This window comes from Nannospalax galili, unplaced genomic scaffold (assembly GCF_000622305.1).
Source record: "Nannospalax galili isolate Female #2095 unplaced genomic scaffold, S.galili_v1.0 scaffold576, whole genome shotgun sequence".
NCBI lineage: Eukaryota > Metazoa > Chordata > Mammalia > Rodentia > Spalacidae > Nannospalax > Nannospalax galili.
In genome coordinates, this window is record NW_008339223.1 from 2,273,542 (window position 1) to 2,293,067 (window position 19,526).

Below are 19,526 nucleotides of genomic sequence, written 5' to 3' on the forward strand. Positions count from 1 at the left end.
GAATTAATATTGTGAAAATGACCATCCTACCAAAAGCAATCTGTAAATTCAGTGCAATCCCAATCAAAATCCCCATGACATACTTCACAGAATTAGAAAAATCCATCCTTAAATTCATATGGAGGCACAAAAGACCATGGATAGCCAAAGCAACCGTGAGCACAAAGAGCAACGCTAAGGGGATTACTACACCACATCTCAAAGTATACTACAGAGTCATAGTCATAAAACAGCATGGTACTGGCACAAAAACAGACACATAGATCAATGGAACATCATTGAAGATCCATAACTGAGTACATGCAATTTCAGCCACTTGATATTTTACAAAGGTGCCAAGAACACACAATGGAGGAAAGACAGCATCTTCAACAAATGGTGCTGGCAAAACTGGATCTCCACCTGTAGAAGAATGAAACTAGATCCTTATTTTTCTCCTTGCACAAAAGTCAACTCCAAATGGATCAAAGATCTCAATGTGAAACTGGAAATCCTGAAACTATTAGAAGAAAATATCAGCAGTAACTTACAGGATATAGGTGTAGGAAAGGATTTCTTAAATCAGACAGCAGTTGCTCAGGAATTAAGGTCGACAATCAACAAGCGGGACGTCATTATACTAAAAAGCTTCTGTACGGCAAAAGAAACAATCAAGAAAGTGAAGAGAAAACCCATAGAATGGGAAATCTTCACCAGAGACACATCTAACAGAGGTTTAACATCCAGACCATACAAAGAACTCAAAAAACAAAGCGAGAAACCAAATGACCCAATTAAAATATGGGCTAAAGATCTAAACAGAGAGTTCTCCAAGGAAGAAATAAAGATGGCTAAGAAACATCTCAAAAAGTGTTCAACATAGTTAGTAATTAGGGAAATGCAAATTAAAATCATCCTAAGGTATCACCTTACTCCAATCAGACTGGCTAGGATCAAGAGAACAAATGATACCAAATGCTGGCGAGGATGTGGAGAAAGAGGAACGCTCATTCACTGCAAACTCATGCAGGCTCTATGGAAAACAGTGTGGAGAACTCTTAAAATACTAAAAATGAACCTACCATATGACCCGGTTATACCACTCCTTGGCATATACCCAAAGGATTCATCCTATTGTAGAAACACTTGTACAACCATGTTTGTTGCTGCTCTTTACACAATAGCTAAGCAATAGAAGCAACTTAAGTGTCCCTCAATTGATGAGTGGTTAACAAAAATGTGCTATATTTACACAATGAAGTTCTATTCAGCAGTAAAGATGAAATAATGAAATTTGCAGGTAAATGGATGGATCTAGAAACTGTTATACTAAGTGAAGTAACACAGGCTCAGAAAAACAAATGACATATGTTCTCCCTCATATGTGGCTCCTGGCATCAAATCCTTTTAAATTCCAGGTCCTTTTAATAAGATGATGCAAGCATAAGGGACAGCATCATCATAACTTCAGCTGAGCCTGATCGCTAAACATAGTCACAATTGGGCTTGTAGATGGTTGTGCTCATTCATTAAAGGAGTGCCAAGCAGGGTCACTAGACCATCACCTAAGTATCCAGCCACTCTTCCTAGTGATCTAGTCCAGGCTTGGAAGACAAAAGAACCCGATAGAAGGATGCTTTTGGAAGCCCTTGTCAGAAACTCCAATGGACTCTCATATGAACATTTGAAAATTGCCCTGTTCTGACTTTTTTCTAATTCCCTGTCTAGAACTTGTAATGCTAATTACTCTTGCTTTTACTTCTCCTTCATATCCCCTATTCATGATTCAAGGATTTTCTTTTCCCCTTAGACACAAGAGTTATGCAATTTGGGAGTCTTTTAGATAGACCCACTGAAGGGTACTCCAATAGCCTCACCCTGTGTCCCTGTTCAGCATGGAAGAAGCCAGAGCAGTCTGTGTCCCTATTCCCTACTGGCAATTTGGGTAACCCCTTCAGAGGATGGGGTGATAAAAGTAGGAGGTAGGAATTGGCTAGTCTGGGTAAAAAGACCCCAAAGAAATGTAGGCAGTTTCTTGGCTAAAAGTCAATTTTATGTCCTTGGGCCTGTTAGCAACATAACTCTGTCCGAAAGGCCGAAAATGTCAAAGTTATTTAGGAGTTTGTAACTAAAGATTTTAGGGTTACCTCTTCAGAGGGGGCAATGTTGGAGGGGAAGGAGTGGCCATGGATTTGATCAAAATACCTTATATGCATGTATGAAATTCTCAATAAAGTTTTTGTAAAATGTTTTTTAAAAAGAAAAAAAAAGATACTATATTTGGATGGAAGATGTTGCACTCCTATTCCGAATAATGCAGTTCCTAATGAAACAATCACAAAGGCTCTTCAGGAACTACTTTATCCAATGAGTTAGCCAAAACTTCAGGAATAAATGAACCTTTCTCTAATCTTATGAAACCATAGTTTAAAAATAAAAAGGAAGTCCATTTGTTGCAGTCTTAAGAGTCATAATTATAACTGAATGTGTAAGCCCATGCATTCAATGGTTGATTAATTAAAACAACAAAGCTGGGGAAATTCCTACATCTTATCATAATATATTATTAATAAGTATATGGAGAACAGAGAGGTCAGACAAAGTTAAATTTTTTAATGAATTAATGCCCTTTATCAAAAACATTTTAAAACTATATGCTTCTCATCCACAACTCCTGAACTAATGATGCTCTTTGATGATGATGCTCTTTAACCCTAAGGGGGTTCCAAGCATCAAAGGGGAGATATGGTAGGAACCCCCCAGAACAAAGAAAAGGGAATGCAGCATGGTCTGTGCCTGAGTGCAGGTACACAGTTCTGCCTGTCACAACATTACAGCACAGGCGTCCAGTCCAAGTATGTGAGTCACCATACACGGGAGACAAACTGAACTGTAAAGGGGAGAAACAGAGGCTATAAAAGGCTGGGTCTTTGTTCATGGCTCTATCTTTTGGGTATGAACCAACAGAGCCGATGCTAATGGGAATAAACTGTTTCCTGGAGAAAAGAGATGCCTCAGTGTCTCATCTCTCTGTACATAGCATCTGTAACATTTTAATTAGCATATATTAACTATATGCAATAATGGGTTCAGTTTGGCATTTCATGCATGTATATAATGAATTTTGATCACATTCCCCTTCCGTGAGTTGCTCCTTCCACCTCTTGCTGATCCCCTCCATCTTCCCTACTAGCTCCCTTCTACTTTCAGATCTTTGTGTGTGTGTGTATGTGTGTGTGTGTGTGTGTGTGTGTGTGTGTGTGTGTGTGTCCCAGTGAGTTTCAGTAGAGTTGCTTACTGAAACATGGATAAGGGTTTATTTACCAGTGGGCACTTTACCAGACGCTGTACACACTGAAGGAAACCTCTCTCTCTCTCTCTCTCTCTCTCTCTCTCTCTCTCTCTCTCTCTCTCTCTCTCTCTCCTCTCTCTCTCTCTCTGTCTCTCTCTCTCTGTCTCTCTCTCTCTCCCACCAACCATTAACTACTTATAAATCCTCAGGGAAGTGTCAGGCCTTAAGATACCCTCTGGAAAGTGTTGGCAGGCCCAGTCCTGTGCAGATCTTGTGCAGCTGGACAGCTGCTGTGAGTTCAAGAGTACAGCGGCCACATCATGCCCAGAAGACAGTGTCTCACAGCACTTCTCCCCATGTGCTGACCACATTCCTTCTACTCTATCTCCCCCTATGCTCCCTAAGCTTTGGAGCAGGAATATACGCATCCCATTTATGACTGAGTATTCATCGTCGCTAATTCTCAGAATTTTGACTAGTTATCACTCTGCAGTTACTACTGCCCAGCAAGTGTATCTTGAGGAGCTGTGAAGAAATATGAAAGACTAGCTCTCAGGAACCCAAGGAACAAGACTCACAGGGACGACTGACCTAGGGAAAATTACATAGTGGAAAATCCCAGGCTATATAAATTCTGGCTAAGTTCTACAGGTGGGGAGGTATGATTGGCAGACCTCAAATGAGTGATATGACTGAAGGGCATGTTGGGAGAGAAAAACCAAGCAGATACAGCAATAGGAGAGACTACAAAGAGGAAACATCCTCCAAACAAAACTAGAGAGCACACAAACATCTTGGATTAATACTTATCCTGGCGGAGATGAATATAGAGGACAGATGTGTGGAAGAAGCCTAGAAGCCTAGTTCCCAGAAGAGGCAGAGAAAAGAGAATCTCGTTCACACCTAGGAGCTTAGTGCAAGTCCCAAGAACACTTTCTTTCCTAAGGCCTATCCCCATATAGGTAACTAATGAAGTGCAATGGAGAATTACTCATGTGTTGTCTTAGAAAGATAAGAATCATGTTGTCAGAATCAGCAAATAAAAATATGAATAACTTTTAGCTACTGGCTTATCTGAAATCTAAATTTAACTGAGTGTTCTTTAGTTCAGTGAGTAATCTGGTAAATGATCCTCTAAAATTTGAAAGTCAGTTTCATTATTTCAAAACCCCTTCCACTAAGCACGTGTAAATTCTATCTTTATTCTTCAGTTCTGAACTAAAGGACAATCAACTGTAAGTGTCCATAAAAAACTCCTCAGTTGTTCAAAGCAGAACAGCTTGGAACCTACAGCTCGAGCAGTTGGGTTTCTTTTCTTTTTTTTTTGGCAATTCCCTGGCTTATCCTCAGAGCCTAGTCATAGAAAATGTCGTTTTCAGAAATGAAATGGTATCTCTAACCCTTTACCCTACTCTAACATCCCAGCCAACCCAAGTACCCGTAGTGCTAAAGCGAGAGGCTGGGCTGGCAGCGAGGCTGCTGAACTGGGGTTTAAAGTGGGAGACGAGACTACAGCCAAGTTGGGGAGTTAGGGCCATGTGGGTTACCGTAGTGCCACGTCAAGAAATTTTCAACCAAAATGAGATTTGGAAAAAAAAATGTACAACTGTTTGCTGCTCTCCTGTTCTCACTTCCCAGGAAAAGCAAATCCATCTTCCATTTTTCCTCTCTCTATAGCATTAGAGAAAGCTCACCTACTTCCGTTTGCCTCGCACGCCAACTTAGAGTTAGCTTACCTACTGTGGATGAAACTGCAATCATCTCCCACATGACCCCACACGTTCTTGTGTTTCCTGTTCATCTGCATACTCTTCAGACAGCTTCTAAACCAGGCTCCGTGGCCTCCCACTTCCCTCTGACTCCACTTGACCGTGTCACCCTCCTCCTCTGTGAAACCTGTCCTTCCTTTAGCTTTTACTGCCGTTTCCTAATTCTTTTCAATACCCTTTCTCTTTTTCTGCATATTCTTTATTATATTCTTTTAGAATATAAAAAGTCAAGTTTCCACATAAGCAAAATATATGAAAGCAAAAAAATCCCTTTCCAGAAGCAGAAACAAAAATATGTAACAAATCAGAAAAATGTTTAAAACCTTATAAGTAAATCTCAAATGCTATTGGATGATAAAACAATTGAATACATTTTGAGAAATCTTTTGTTAACAAAAAAACCTCTTAGCATAAGGATTCCAGGGGACTGGAGAGATGGCTCAGTGGTTAAGAGCACTTACTGCTCTTTCAGAGGACCCGGGTTTGATTCCCAGCACCCACATGGTGGCTAACAACTGTCCATAACTCCAGTTCCAGGGGATTCAATGCCTCCTTCTGACCTACACAGGCGTTGCACAACACAGGTATACTTACATGCATGCAGACAATATACTCATACACAAAAAAATAAAAATAAAATATTTTTAAAAATAAGGATGCCAGACCTAATTTACCTAGTAATCTAATTTTAATTATGAAAAATACTAATAATGTTTATTAAAGTCAATCTGGAAAAATGAACATAATTCCAAATATGAAAAGTAACTGAGAATGACTTAGTCTTACCAGACATTAAAATATACCATAAATCTATATAAACAGTATAATGTTAATATGTGGACAGGTAAGCAAGTAAATAGAACAGAGTAGAGAGTCCAGAGACAAACCTAAATATAAGTGAAAACTTTGCATGTGCCTGAAGGTCATTCCAAATCACCAGAAAACACCATGGGACAAAGGACATGAGTAGGCACTTTGAACCAAAGATCACGAATGCTCTCTCTCTCTCTCTCTCTCTCTCTCTCTCTCTCTCTCTCTCTCTCCTTCCCTCTACCTCTTTAAAGATAAGGTTTCATTACATAGTCCTATCTGGCTTCAAAGTTATGATCTTCCTGCCCATTCAGCACTAACGTTACAGTTGAATATCACCAAAGCCCATGCCATAACTGCAGTTCTTAAACTAAAAGAGATTTAGATATCATCTTAGTCCACTTGGGCTCCTATACCAAAATACCATTGACTGGGTACTTTATAAACAGTACGAATGTATTATTCACTGTTCTGGAGGTTTTGAAGTCCAAAATCAAAGCACGGCAGCTTTGGTGTCTGGCGAGTACCTGATCCCCACCGTGATGCCTATGTGTCTTCATATACTACGAGGGGCTTCCTTGAGGCTGTTTTAAAAGTTTACTACACACAACCTTAAATCACCTTACTGTTTTAATTTTATGATGATGTGAAAGCAATATTCATTTAGTATAAACCATACTTTGAATTTTGGGTTCTGATATGTTTTAGACTATGAGAACTCTCTCATGATGCTAGACACCTGCACAGAGATCATGAGCATGAAATCGTAAGGGTAGATAGCCAATACTCTATAGTGCAATGTGCTGCTAAGCTATAGGTTAGGTGCTTGGTAGGTTAGGCACGTTCAATTACTTCAATTTTTTAAATTTTGTAGAGCTTCATACATGAGTATTTCATTTGGATTATTCCCACCCCTCCCAGTCCCCTTCAACTCCTCCCATGGCTTCCTCACAATTTCTTCTCCTCTTCTTTGATTATTATTCTTATATATACATACATTTATATGATAAAAAACCCTAGTTGCCCACTTGGGATTAGATAACTGCTCAGGCAGCTAGTCTCTGGAGAAAACTGATTCCCCTTCCCTCAGCATCCATGGGTTCCCTGGAGCTCCTCATCTTGAGGTGGGACACTGTGAAATTTCCTCCATTTACCTGGGCATGTCAACTGGTTTTGCCATTATACAGACCTTGTTAAACTGCTATGCTGTGGAGGCTTCACTGGTGTAGACTCCCAAATACATTAACTAGCAGCAGGTCTCTTCCTCTAGTTCTTACATTCTTGACTCCATCATGAATATATGTCACATTTTCATTATCCATTCATCAACTGAGGGACATTTGGGCTGTTTTACTTTATTTTAAATTTATAATAGATTTGTCTAGATGCAACCTCTTGTAAATCATGGCCCATCTGTAATTTTATTGATGAAGAGAAGAGTTTTCATATCCTAATCGCCTCCCAAAGACTTTCTTTGATGCTAACACACTGAATTCAAAACATGAATTTTGAAAGAACATTCAGAAAACAGAAAATGTATCAAGTTCTATCTTTTGCTATATATATAAGGAAACTGAGATCACACCCCAAATTCAAGGCTAGCACTAGACTATTCAAATTCTCTAGCCTTATTTCATGTCCTTAATGACAGACACTCTTCAATTTCTCTAGTGTAGAAATGTCCCTAGTGGTATGATCTCAGCTTCTCGGACAAAGCTCTTTATTGAGGCCACCAGCATTGACCAGCCAGCCACTCCTCCCGCCTTTCTCACATCATAACAGTAGCTTTGATGGAACACTGTCCCTGCCAGCACATCCCAGGCCACCTGACACTTCTTTGTTCATGATGCTGTCTGTCATTTCTGCTACTACATCCATTCTCTGTTTTGTACATTACAACTACCTGGGGAAATTTAAAACTTGACTAAGACCAGATTACACACAGGCCTGTTAAATAAGAATCTGAACAAAAGCAGACTCTGGAGTTGCAGTTGCCCAGCTACACCCAACATTGGAGCACCTAGCTTCAACCTCTTTCTGGACCCTGTGATGTCTACTGATCCTTGATGATATCTCAGGGAATCTTTCCCTGATGTAACCCTGAGCCCTCCATCTTTTGTGTGTTTTGGTCAATGACCTTTCCTTGTGGAATGAAGGATACTTTGGGTATCTGTAAGGTCCTGGAGTGACAACACTGATTCCTTACTCAGCTTTTTGTTGCTAGTGTCTGTCATAGGATGTGAGTCAGAGCTGATGCCCCATAGATGCTCAATGAACTCTTCCTCCCAGCCCACATGAAATAAATTCATCTTAATATGATCTTCGTGTCAGCCTCCTTCTCTCTAAACCCATCACTCTTCTAAGTCCACATCATCTCTATCTGAAGTATTACTGTAACCTTCTAAGCAGAGTTCTTTCTCCATTCTCTCTGGTGTCTACTCAGTCTTTCCCATCTGTAAGGTCCATGCTCCAATGTCAAGAAAGGAGGAGGGTCACAGGAGGTCAGGAAGTTGAAGAGCTTGAGAGAAGCTTCAGGAAGATAAGACATACTTTATTCACCAGCACACGGGCTGCTAGGCAAGCAGTCACCAGCAAGCAAGCGCCCACACATGCCAGCACACATAGGCAATACTCAGGCAGGTACAGACAGACATGTAGAGCAGCACACAGGCTGCACAGAGGTAGGCACACAGGCCTAAAAACAGACACCCACATGCAGGCTGGCAAAGGCAAAAGGTTCTGATCCCAAGGCCATATTTATACAGAACCACACAGAAGTAGCACTCTGCCCAAAACAGTTATGCAACAGATTATATCACTGTTTACTTTTTGGGGTCCCTGTGCCAGCCATTTTTTGCTGACTTGTAGCCTCCTAGATGCCAATGTCAGCCATGTTTTAGCTTACTCATACTCAGTATTCATGTTGTCTAAATGTAAACTGGTCTTTACAGCCTCTTGCTCCTGTCACTGTTATCTTGCTAATCCTGGGGCACATCATATCATTCCTAATCCTGGGACATATCACATCATTCCTAATCCTGGGACACATCACATCATTACTAATCCTGGGACATATCACATCATTCCTAATCCTGGGACACATCACATCGTTCCTAATCCTGGGACACATCACATCATTACTAATCCTGGGACACATCACATCATTTCTGCTAAAGCTTTAGACAATCACATCCTTCATTATAAAATAAAAGCTTGCCTTGAGAGCACCTAATTTTCTATAGAGAAGCACTCAATTTATTGGTTATTATCGATTCAGGCCCAGATTTATTAGAATTTGAGTTAACATTTAAAATTAACCAACTGCAAATGGGCTCTACTCACTAATTTGTAAGCTAGTTAAAATACATAAGTTTTTTAAAGAGAAAGGAAAAAGAGTTTTAATGGAGGTACCGTGCATGAGTGTGCAATATTTATCCCCAGAAGATATGAGTTATTAAATGAAAATCTCAGTGCCAGGAAAAACACATCTTTGCTAGTATTTGTCTGGGAGGCCCCAGAGACCCCCAAAACAGTGCAGGCCATTGCCCTTACTCTTGGTTGCTTATCATAACTACATAAGATCCTATCGCTGAATATACCACACACTTTTGGTTACAGGAACTGACCTGGAGACGTCCTCTCTGCTGCTTAGTTTGTATAGTGCTGGAAGGTATTGAATACCTAACTGGGAAAGAAAAGTCATCAGTACCAATGGACCCAGCAATGGACTCTGTAAGCTACAGTACCAACCGGCCAAGCAAGCTGTCTCCACTGGCATAATAGTGGCATGACTGTTATGGGTTAGTCAGTCATTTTCTGACTGGCTTTCAGGCCCGCTCCATTGGAACAACTTTATGTCTAGTCCTGTAAACTTGTTCAAAAATCCATAGGTGCTCACTGGCCATAGGGCAAAACCTACTACTGTTGTTCTGCTAAATGGGCATGTTGTCAAGCTGCCTTCTAAGTACTTGTTGATGCCCATTGATGAGCGCTGTTCTCAGTCTTAGTCATAGCTTTTCCTTGCAGTTGGCAGCAGTTATTGTAGACTCAGTCTGGTCAAAGTGCTGAGAATAAGTGACTGTTGAGTATTCAGTCCTAAATGGGACAGCTAGATTAATCTCCCCAGAGCTCCAGGAACATCGTAGAAGGGAGGACAGTAAGAGCCAGAGGATAGGGAGGATGCTGCAAAATCCTGTCTTTGGGAATGGTGTGTTCACTGCCCACATGAATTCACAGAAGCTATGGCTACCCACACAGCACTTGCACAGGATCAAGCCAGCCAACATTTCAGCATGAATGGGGGAAAGATTTACGAGAACCCCACCCCTAGACAAAGAGCTCCTGGCAGTTAATAGCTGGTGTGAAGGAGCAGCCATTTTCCTCTGGAAGTGGGGCCATTGGTAGATTCCCATGGTTCAGTGGATTGTCCCACACTCATGTGTTTTCACACAGCACTAGCTGGACTCAGAAGATTACAGAAAAAGAAGATGACGACATTAATGTGGAAAGGGGACATGTTGGGATATGACTGGAAAGGGGAGTTGAGTGTGGATACACTCAAGATGCATTGTATTCATGTATGGAATTGTCAAAGAATAAGTAAAAAATGCTCTAAAAAGAAAAAAGATAGCTGCACAAATTTTACTACCTTCGTTGTCCTGTAGAACATGAGCCAGATACACACTCGTGTACTCATCAGCCTCCCTCTGTCTAGTCACTACATATGTTTTTTTTCATTGCTGAAATTCTTTGAACCAGCTCATGATTTTATTTTCTCCCATAATTAGTGAGTTTTTCAAAAAATCTTTGACATAGACTTGGAATATATTAGTATGAGAATTGATTTTTGGACTTATTACAAAACTTTATTTTGTTGGCTAGGGATGTAACTCCATGGTAGAGTGACTGGTTAGCATATGCAAGGTCCTGGGTTTGACACAAAAATATAGCAAAAAAGAAAAAATGCAATTTGACAATTTATACTAGAAATTCAAGTACATTGCCCATTTGCTAGGAGAATCTAGTGATTTGAAGCTTTATCATTCACATGATCTAAAACTCTCCACTGTGCTCCACACCCTTCAAAGTCTCACTCAGTCTCCCCCAAACCTCTCCACAGGCTGTGCTGACCTCACAGCTGCCTCAGCAGGTTCAGCCATCTTCCCATTGGAGAAGATCCTCCTCTGCTTCCTACCAACTCAGCTGTACATCGTTCTCCTGCCTGACCTATAAATGTTTACTATTTGTTTAATTTAAAATAATCAGTCTTAAGCAACCCACTATTTCAACACTTTGCCTCAGCCAAGCGCTAAGCAGTCTAGTGGATGATTTCCAAAAATTTTGAAACCACAAGATGATTGAACTTGAATAGACATTTATTGAGCACCTTTTAGGTGCCAAAAGCTAAAATGAATATCTTGTTAAATTAGGGTAACTTCTTGGCAATAACTAAGTTGCTTTCCAAGTACTCTGTGCTCTGTTTAAAAAGAAACATTAAATCTTTAGAAACACTAAATCTACTGGTGCTACAAAGACCAAGTTTAATAAGAATTTTCCTTGGCCAGCAATGTCTTCCTGAGGCAGAGGCATTGATAGCCACAGGACTCTCAGCCAACCATGGCCACCAGTCTCCCCGGATTGGTTTGGCTCACTGCTTTGAAGGTAGCAACTGCCTGGACCCTGGGGACAGAATATGGGCCTAGCCCAGCCTGGGCCTTTTTTTCCTGAAGGATTCTTTAATAGTAATATATTCCTACAGTTCTCACAATCCCACAAGCCCAACTTGAAATTTTGCTCAACTGTGCTGAAAGGTAGAACTCTTGAGTAGACATAGTCCAGTTGCATCAAAGGAATGGGTTGGAGAACGCCAAGTGCACCACCAGTGTTGCCAAACAGTTCTCCACTTGCCCCTTTGGACTTCAAAGGAATATTACACTTTAATGATCTGCTGTATAATTAACCAGCCTCCTCTCCTCCTAGCTGAAATTACTGACGGAAACAAGCAAACACCCAAAATTTGCTATTTCCCTCTTTGAATGCCAACAGTGTAGAAATGTTCCCATGTAAATCAACACAGGGTGTGGATGGATTCTGGGCTCCAACAAGCCTGCTTTTTAACCTCATAACTCAGACTCACTGTAGAGATTCTGGCTTTCCCAGGGGATGTCAGAGGTCTTAAAGCTTGCTCTTTCCCATCTGCGTTGCTTATAGAAGACATGGCTATTAGTGTACTCAGCCTAGACAGGCTGAGGGCACCATCCAGTTCCCAACCACACAGCCAACTGGGCCCATGCAGAGGAAGCCAGTAACTTTTAATTTCAGCTCTTCCTATGGCTGTGTTGCTTTGACCAAATTACTCACCTACCTGGGCTCAGTTTCTTCATTTGTAATACTTATAACAATAACAATTATAATTATCTATTGAATGACAAGTATATTGCTCTAATTAAGAGTGTTCTGGGACTGGAACAACAGCTCAGTAGTTTAGAGCACTTTCTGCTTCTGCAAAGACTGGACTTTGATTCTCAACGCTCACACTGGGTGATTCACAACCGCCTGTAAATCCAGCTCCAGCAATCTCACACATTCTGGCCTCCATGGGCATCAGTATGCACATACACACACACACACACACACACACACACATGAATAAATAATAAACCAGATCTTTTTTTTAGAAGTGCTCTAGAGTTAAGCAGACCAGCTTCATCATTAATGGCCATGTGACATGAACCAACACTTTATGTCTATAAGCCTCAAATTCCTTATGTGTAAAGTGGGGGTGATGAAAATAGTGCTACTTTATGGGGTTACTGTCATCATTAAAGGAAATAATATAAGCAAAGTGCCTTTGTGTTTGGCACAAGACAAGCACTCTCCAATGTTAGTTGTTATTAATGTCCTCATCGTTATGGTCATCCTTGCTTTTTTATCATATCAAGTAGCATGTCTTAAAGATGATTTTTTTAATCTTTATAATAACGTTCTGATATAATATCTAGTTTTATTTCTCCATTTTATAGATGAGAAATGGAAACTCAGGTGAAGTCACATACTAAATTTTGTAGTTGCAACTAGTAAAAGGAAGTCTAGGATATTAAAAACCTATTTAAGTGCAGAAGTTCTAGAAAGTTCTGAGATGACTTGTATACACTGTTGAACCCCATACTACAAACTCAATAGAGCTAATAATCATTATTTAAAAAGCACATTAGAGACTATGAAATAAGCACAACACATTACTCTACCCTGATTCCAATTAATTGTACAGCTCAGACTCTACCAAAGGAAAGACATTCTCCCCTCTGCAAGACAGCCCAACCTCACTCTTACCCCTCCCACTTAATGAACACAAGATGCCTGTGGCAAAATGTAGGCTGACAGCTTTTCTATCTGAGATTATAACAGAACCTGGGTGCCTCTTAGCCTTCCGACCTCAAATACTTCCATCCCATACAACATAGGAAATCAAGACCCACCACCCCTCCCCAGACACACACACACACACACGTGCGTGCACACATACACACACACATGCACGCACGTGCACACACATGCACACACACACACACACACACACACGCACTGCACTTCTGGAGAAGGCTGATGTTATCTTACCTAGGTCTGGCTTTAAATTCCTCTGCTGAGCTGGCTTCTGCTCCCTACTCACCTCAGAGATCCCCATGGCTACATTTGTGTTTTCTGTTCTTCCCCAAAAAGAAGGACATGAAAACTTCTTGATTCCTAAGCAGCCTAGCTTGCAAACATGTAGGTAAGAGACTTTACTGGAGGTTCAAGAACTAAGAAAATCCAATAAAAGAAATGGGCTAAATCGGTCAATGGCCATTGTTTTTACTACTGTTCTACTCTTTGTGCTTTGTCTAATAGCCATTTTTCTTAGGCCTCCTCTCTCTGCATCAAAACAGGTCATTTGGGTTTTACATAACACAAATTCTTCTCTCAGTTTTTCATCCATTTAACAACCCATCTTCCAAAAGCACATAACTCAAATTCTATTATAGGAATCAATTTACCTCTCTTTTCATTTGAAATACCCCCCCCACCTGCAACCATGTTTCTTAAAATGGAGATCTGTAGAGTGGTGCCAAATCCATAAACTTTGGCTCCCAGAGCATGACAAGATAAATACAGATGTTAAAGCTTTAGAGTGACTGAATCTAAATAATAAAATAAGAAATGAAACTTGTGCTTTGTAATGTTTTCTTTATTTCATGTTTTTAATTATTTATCTTTTTATGTTTATGAGTGTTTTGTCTGCATGTATATGTGTGTACCACATGTATCCCTTGTGCCTGTGGAGGCCAGAAGAAGAGGGTATTGGATCCCCTGAACTGGAGTTACAGACGGTTGTAAGTGGCCATGTGGGTGCTAAGAACCAAACCCAGGCCCTCTGCAAGAACAGCAAGTGCTCTTAACCACTGAGCCATCTGTCCAGCCCCTATTTCATGTTTTTAATAATACATGCTATTATATTTTACTAAAACACCAGTCCAGGAAAGATCGGAATTTTAAAGCTGGTTCTTTATCGTAGATCGCTGCTAGGTGCTGATCTGGACTGGCCCAGGAAGCTTGTCTTATGTAATCCCATATATCCCTTTATGTATTCTCAGAGAAAAGGCCAGTTTTCAGGGAGTTCTGCTGTCTTCCCAGAGCAACCAGATTATCACAGAAAATACTTTTTCTTCCCATTATTTAAAAAAAAAAATAGTTCACTGGTTGGTCATTGTAGCTTATGTGTCAGGAAAGGGCTGCTGAGAAAGCAAAAGCACCCAATTCTGTCTTTCTTTTCATTTATGACTCATGTCATATGCACCAGCACCATTTCCTTCCATTTCCACAACATTTCAATCAAGCAACATCAGTATGTGCCCTATGTAATGGATGAGAAAACCGAGGCTTAATGTAAATGTTCTGCCCATGATGATCCAACTAAATTATTAGAGGAAGTCTTAGAACCAAAGCCTTGACCCCAGACTTCAAGCCCGCTACCATGTCACAATGTCATAAAACCACCATTTCAGTGGGAGTGCACAGGGCTTGAATAGTACGTACCCACATTTCATTTTATCTTGAACTAGTTTCCACGTCCCTAGCTAGTTAATAAAACTAGCTGTTTTATTGTCTTTTCAGGCTGCTGTACTTAGAAGTCACACAACATGTGCCTTTTCTTTGTCCCTTGCCAGCTCTGCTTCAGGGCTTTACCTGCTTGCCTACCACCATGTTGATTCATAAGAAAGTGCTCAGAAGCTTCCAGTGACCAACATTAAGAACAAAGGGCAGGGCTGAGAAGGGAGCTTGGAGCTTTCCCAGGGTGTTCCTGCCTTGAACCCTGCCATCTAATATGTGCTCTTTTCTAATGAGGCGAGCATTCTGGGTTGGCATTAAGTGCCTTCATGGGGCACAGCCACATGCTGACAAAAGATGACCAGAACGAGTATTAAGCAAGAGTTGAGAAATAATTACAGTTTTAATCTGATTAAACTGTTGCCCAAAAGAAAACTAGAAGGGGTTCTTAGAACCCTGTTTCTGTAATTCTGATCTCTTCCATTTTCATAGCATATAAATAATTAAAATTATGCCCACAATACATTTGGCTTCAGTCAGCAGGCATACTGACGAATATTACATTTAGCAATTTACATACACCGGAAATATAATACATTAGATTATCCAGAAAGCTAAAAGCAGCAACATGAACAGATCTCTTATGTAATGTCTGTAAGAGCTGACTGCAGGCACATAAAGAGAGCCTAGATGTTCCTAGGAATCATTTTCTTGCAAATGAAACATTTAATTATGGAGCAGAGTCCATAAATAGACCATCAATGCTGGGAGGAGGGATGGATGCAGCTATATTGCCGAATTAGCAGGGGAATTGCCTACAAGAAATTCATCAATGCCATAGATAATTAATTACAGCTCACCTTCTTCCCACATAACCATGCCTTTATCATTCAGCATTAGAGAAACAGCAGATGGTCGACCAGATACAGAATGTGATTTTCTGTCAACTCATTACTTACAGAATCACAGATTAGGTACGAGACCCCTTGAAGGTCACCTAGACCATTCCCCTGTGTCCAGAACAATCTGCACCAGAATCATTGCAAAGACATGAGTGTCTGTTTCTCCCTTATTCAGAAAGTATCCCCCAGGAAAAGGAATTTCACTGCCTACAGAAGCTTGGGATCCCAGGAACGTTACACCCTCCCATTGGCAATGGTCCCCTCCAACCCCAGGAATGTTAAACCCTCCCATTGGCAATGGTCCTTACCAACCCCAGGAACGTTAAACCCTCCCATTGGCAATGGTCCCCTCCAACCCCAGGAACGTTAAACCCTCCCACTGGCAATGGTCCCTGACAACCCCAGGAACGTTAAACCCTCCCATTGGCAATGGTCCCCTCCAACCCCAGGAACGTTAAACCCTCCCACTGGCAATGGTCCCCTCCAACCCCAGGAACGTTACACCCTCCCACTGGCAATGGTCCCTGCCAACCCCAGGAACGTTAAACCCTCCCATTGGCAATGGTCCCCTCCAACCCCAGGAACGTTAAACCCTCCCATTGGCAATGGTCCCCTCCAACCCCAGGAACGTTAAACCCTCCCACTGGCAATGGTCCCTGCCAACTAAAATCCTTGGCACATTTCCTCACTGATCTTTGAGTCTGTGTCCCCAGTGGGTGCTAAAGCTGCTACATCTACACAGTCAACTGGGCTCCACGGGAACACTTTGCTGAGGGCATTCTTAGTGTCTTTTATTCTGTCTTTGATGGAGATCAGACAGGTGACATAAGTCTTCTTGCTCCCAGGGTATTTTTGGAAAAGATTTAAATGACCACTATAACATCCCAGGAGCCTTCATGATTCTTTTAAGGCTGTGTATTTTAAAGTATTTGAGAGCACCTGACTTTATTTTTAGTCATGTTTCAGGGTTGCCCTGTTACTTACACCACAGTTGGTTGCATAGAGAACATGAAATTCCTTTTTTCCTCTCTAGAGCTCCACTCCCCATACCTGGCTGGGTAGCTGGGAAAAGCTGGACGTGTGAATATGGAAAGTCCCCTGGCAGCTGGGCCTTTCGGATTTGAGTTCCTTACTGTCGTTCCTTTACAAATGAATTGACGCAGTTAGATGAATTTGGGTGTCTTGAATTGTCCCTGTCCTTCTGTTCTCAAAGATATCATCCTGACATGTTGAAGAATTATCTTATGCCCATTCCAGCAGGGGAGGAGATTCTCTAAATACATCCTAGATTTCCTGAAATAGAATTTGTCCTTTACGGTAGTGATGGTAGAGGTGGAAACGGCTGCTATGGTTTGAAGAAGTATTCCCACAGGTCTGTATGTTAACAGCTGGTGCCTAGCCCACGAAGCTGTTGGGAGGTAGAACAAACTTCAAGAGGTGGGAAGAAGCTTGTGGGAAGAAGCTAGGACTTTCTTTGTTGGGGATATTAAGATACCTCTTCCTAATGTCACTATCCTCTTTCTCTTTGTTTTCCAGCTATAAAGTAAATAGCCCATGTCTGCCACACACTCCTGCCATGATGTGTTGTGGTGCCACAGACCCATAAACAACAGGGCGAGGGACCATATGCTGTGACCCCCAAATCAACCTTTTTTTTTGTCAAGCTGGTATCTGCGGTTTCTGTAGCATAAAGGTGACTAATACGTGTCTAAGAGCTAAAGGGTGAGGGGCATAGTCAAGTGAAGCCGACATGTTGCACTCACCACTAGAGTTTGTAGTCTCTGCCTGTGCTTCCACTTCTAAGACTGAGCACTGTAAAATCTTGACTCTGACTGTGAGCCTTTGGCAGAGTGATGGGTTCTCTCAGCCCTTTTCTGTAGCTTTACCAAGCAGATGGTTTCTTCTGGGCTCCTTAAGCTACAATCAGGCTTTAGTAGTCAGGAACACAGCATTCTTCCTCTGTTCCCGCCTCTGCAACCATCATGGAATCAATATCTCTCTGTCTCTCTCGGTCTCTCTCTTCTTCTGTGTGCGTGTCTGTCTCTGTCTCTCTCTGTGTCTCTCTCTCCCTCTATCTCTCTGTCTCTGTCTCTGTCTCTCTGTCTCTCTCTCTCTCTCTCTCTGTCACACACACCCCATTCAAGAATGCACACCACCAGCTCACTTAGCCCAATATGCATCTTATGCCCAATGTTTATAAGGACACAGGGATGGAGACCCAGGGAAGAAAGAGAAACAAAGACACTCAGGTCTGTTTCCCCCGTACTTGTCTGAATTCTCCTTTGCATTCTTTTTAAGTCTATTGGGGCAGGTTTCCCTTTTACTGCAGTACATCTTCTTCCAAGCGTAAGACCACAGTCTCATGGTTTAGCCATCATGGAAGGGCATCCATTTTACATTTGGAAGCACCACAGTGATCTAAACTCCACAAGTACAGCAGACTTAACTATAAATTTGGTTGCAACTATAGATTGATTTGCTGTCTCAAAATGTATTATTATTATTACATCCAGTTTCCCTCTGCAGCCCCTGTACCTCCTAACCAATGACCCTAATTACCCATACCCAGTCATGTATCACAGACATACACACCAGATGCAAACTACTTGTTACTTCAGGAAAGAGAAAATATGGCACTAAGATTCAGACTAGCAGATTGTCACAGTTTCCTAACAAACCAAAAGAGAGAAGTGAGTACTAAATTGTTTCCCAGAAAATCTATAATCATGACAGAGGGAAAGGAATAAAGGCATCTGGTTCACTCTACTGCCATTTGTCTCAAATCCTCAGGACTTAGTTTATCATTTGTGAAAAAGGTTGTCAGATTCTTTCACAAAGTGGTACCATTAAAAACGGTATACATGAATGTACATACATGTAGAATTTTTATAACTAGATCTCAATTTATTACGTTTTTAAATTCTATGACCTTATCAATTATATGAACTCCCAGTTAAATGCAAGCAGATCCCCAGCTACACCCCAGTTATATCCCTAACTGTACACATAGCTCTTACAGTGTATGATGAATGAGACCAAAACCTCACTGAAAATGCCATGGAGAGGCACCGACATCAGTGGCCTGTTTTACCCCTTCCTTTAGTTTCCAGTAGTATGAGAACAAGCCTCTTAATCATAGCCCATTTTATGAGGAACATTTTCCTCATCATTATATGTAGAGTATACTACATTGTAGAAAGATCTATAGGAGAGATCTGAATCTCAGCTGCAGAGCATGCACCACTGCTTTTCTCTAAACAGGGACGTGTTTCATGTGCTCACAGGACTCACCCAGCCGAATGACTGCATACCTAAAACCCAGGAGCAAAAGGAACAGGGCAGAAGCCACAGCACATGGGGAAGTGCCTAAAGAAAGGGGTCTTCTGGGGACCCCTAAGCCATGGCCCATAAATATGATCGATATCAAACATAGCAGATGAAAAGGAAGATCTGGGGCAGAGAAGAAGGAATCTCTGTGATCTCACTGATCCCCCAAGCCCTGGTTCTTCCCTAAGTGTGAACTTGCCTAAGTCATAGAAATAGAGAAGCCAGGGTCTTTCCTCCCCTTCCTCTGCATTTCAGATGATTTCACATATAGATGGAAAAGGAATCCACAAGATGTAGTTTGAGGTTGCCGCTGGGTCTCAGTGATGTCTCTCTTCCTTCTTGGATCCAGTCAAGCTGATCTTC

At 41.3% G+C, this 19,526-nt stretch overlaps 1 long non-coding RNA gene across 3 annotated transcripts in view; it reads right to left on the reverse strand.

Annotated features, from left to right (window-relative positions):
* Positions 1–15,989, reverse strand: part of LOC115070510 — an 85,112-nt gene extending 69,123 nt beyond the window's left edge. For 2 of the 3 annotated variants that reach the window (XR_003849665.1, XR_003849663.1), the window contains exon 1: positions 15,795–15,989. This is a non-coding gene — a long non-coding RNA (uncharacterized LOC115070510). The remainder of the gene's footprint in view (positions 1–15,794) is intronic. The other variant, XR_003849664.1, reaches the window with a different exon arrangement.
* Between the last annotated feature and the right edge of the window lie 3,537 nt (positions 15,990–19,526).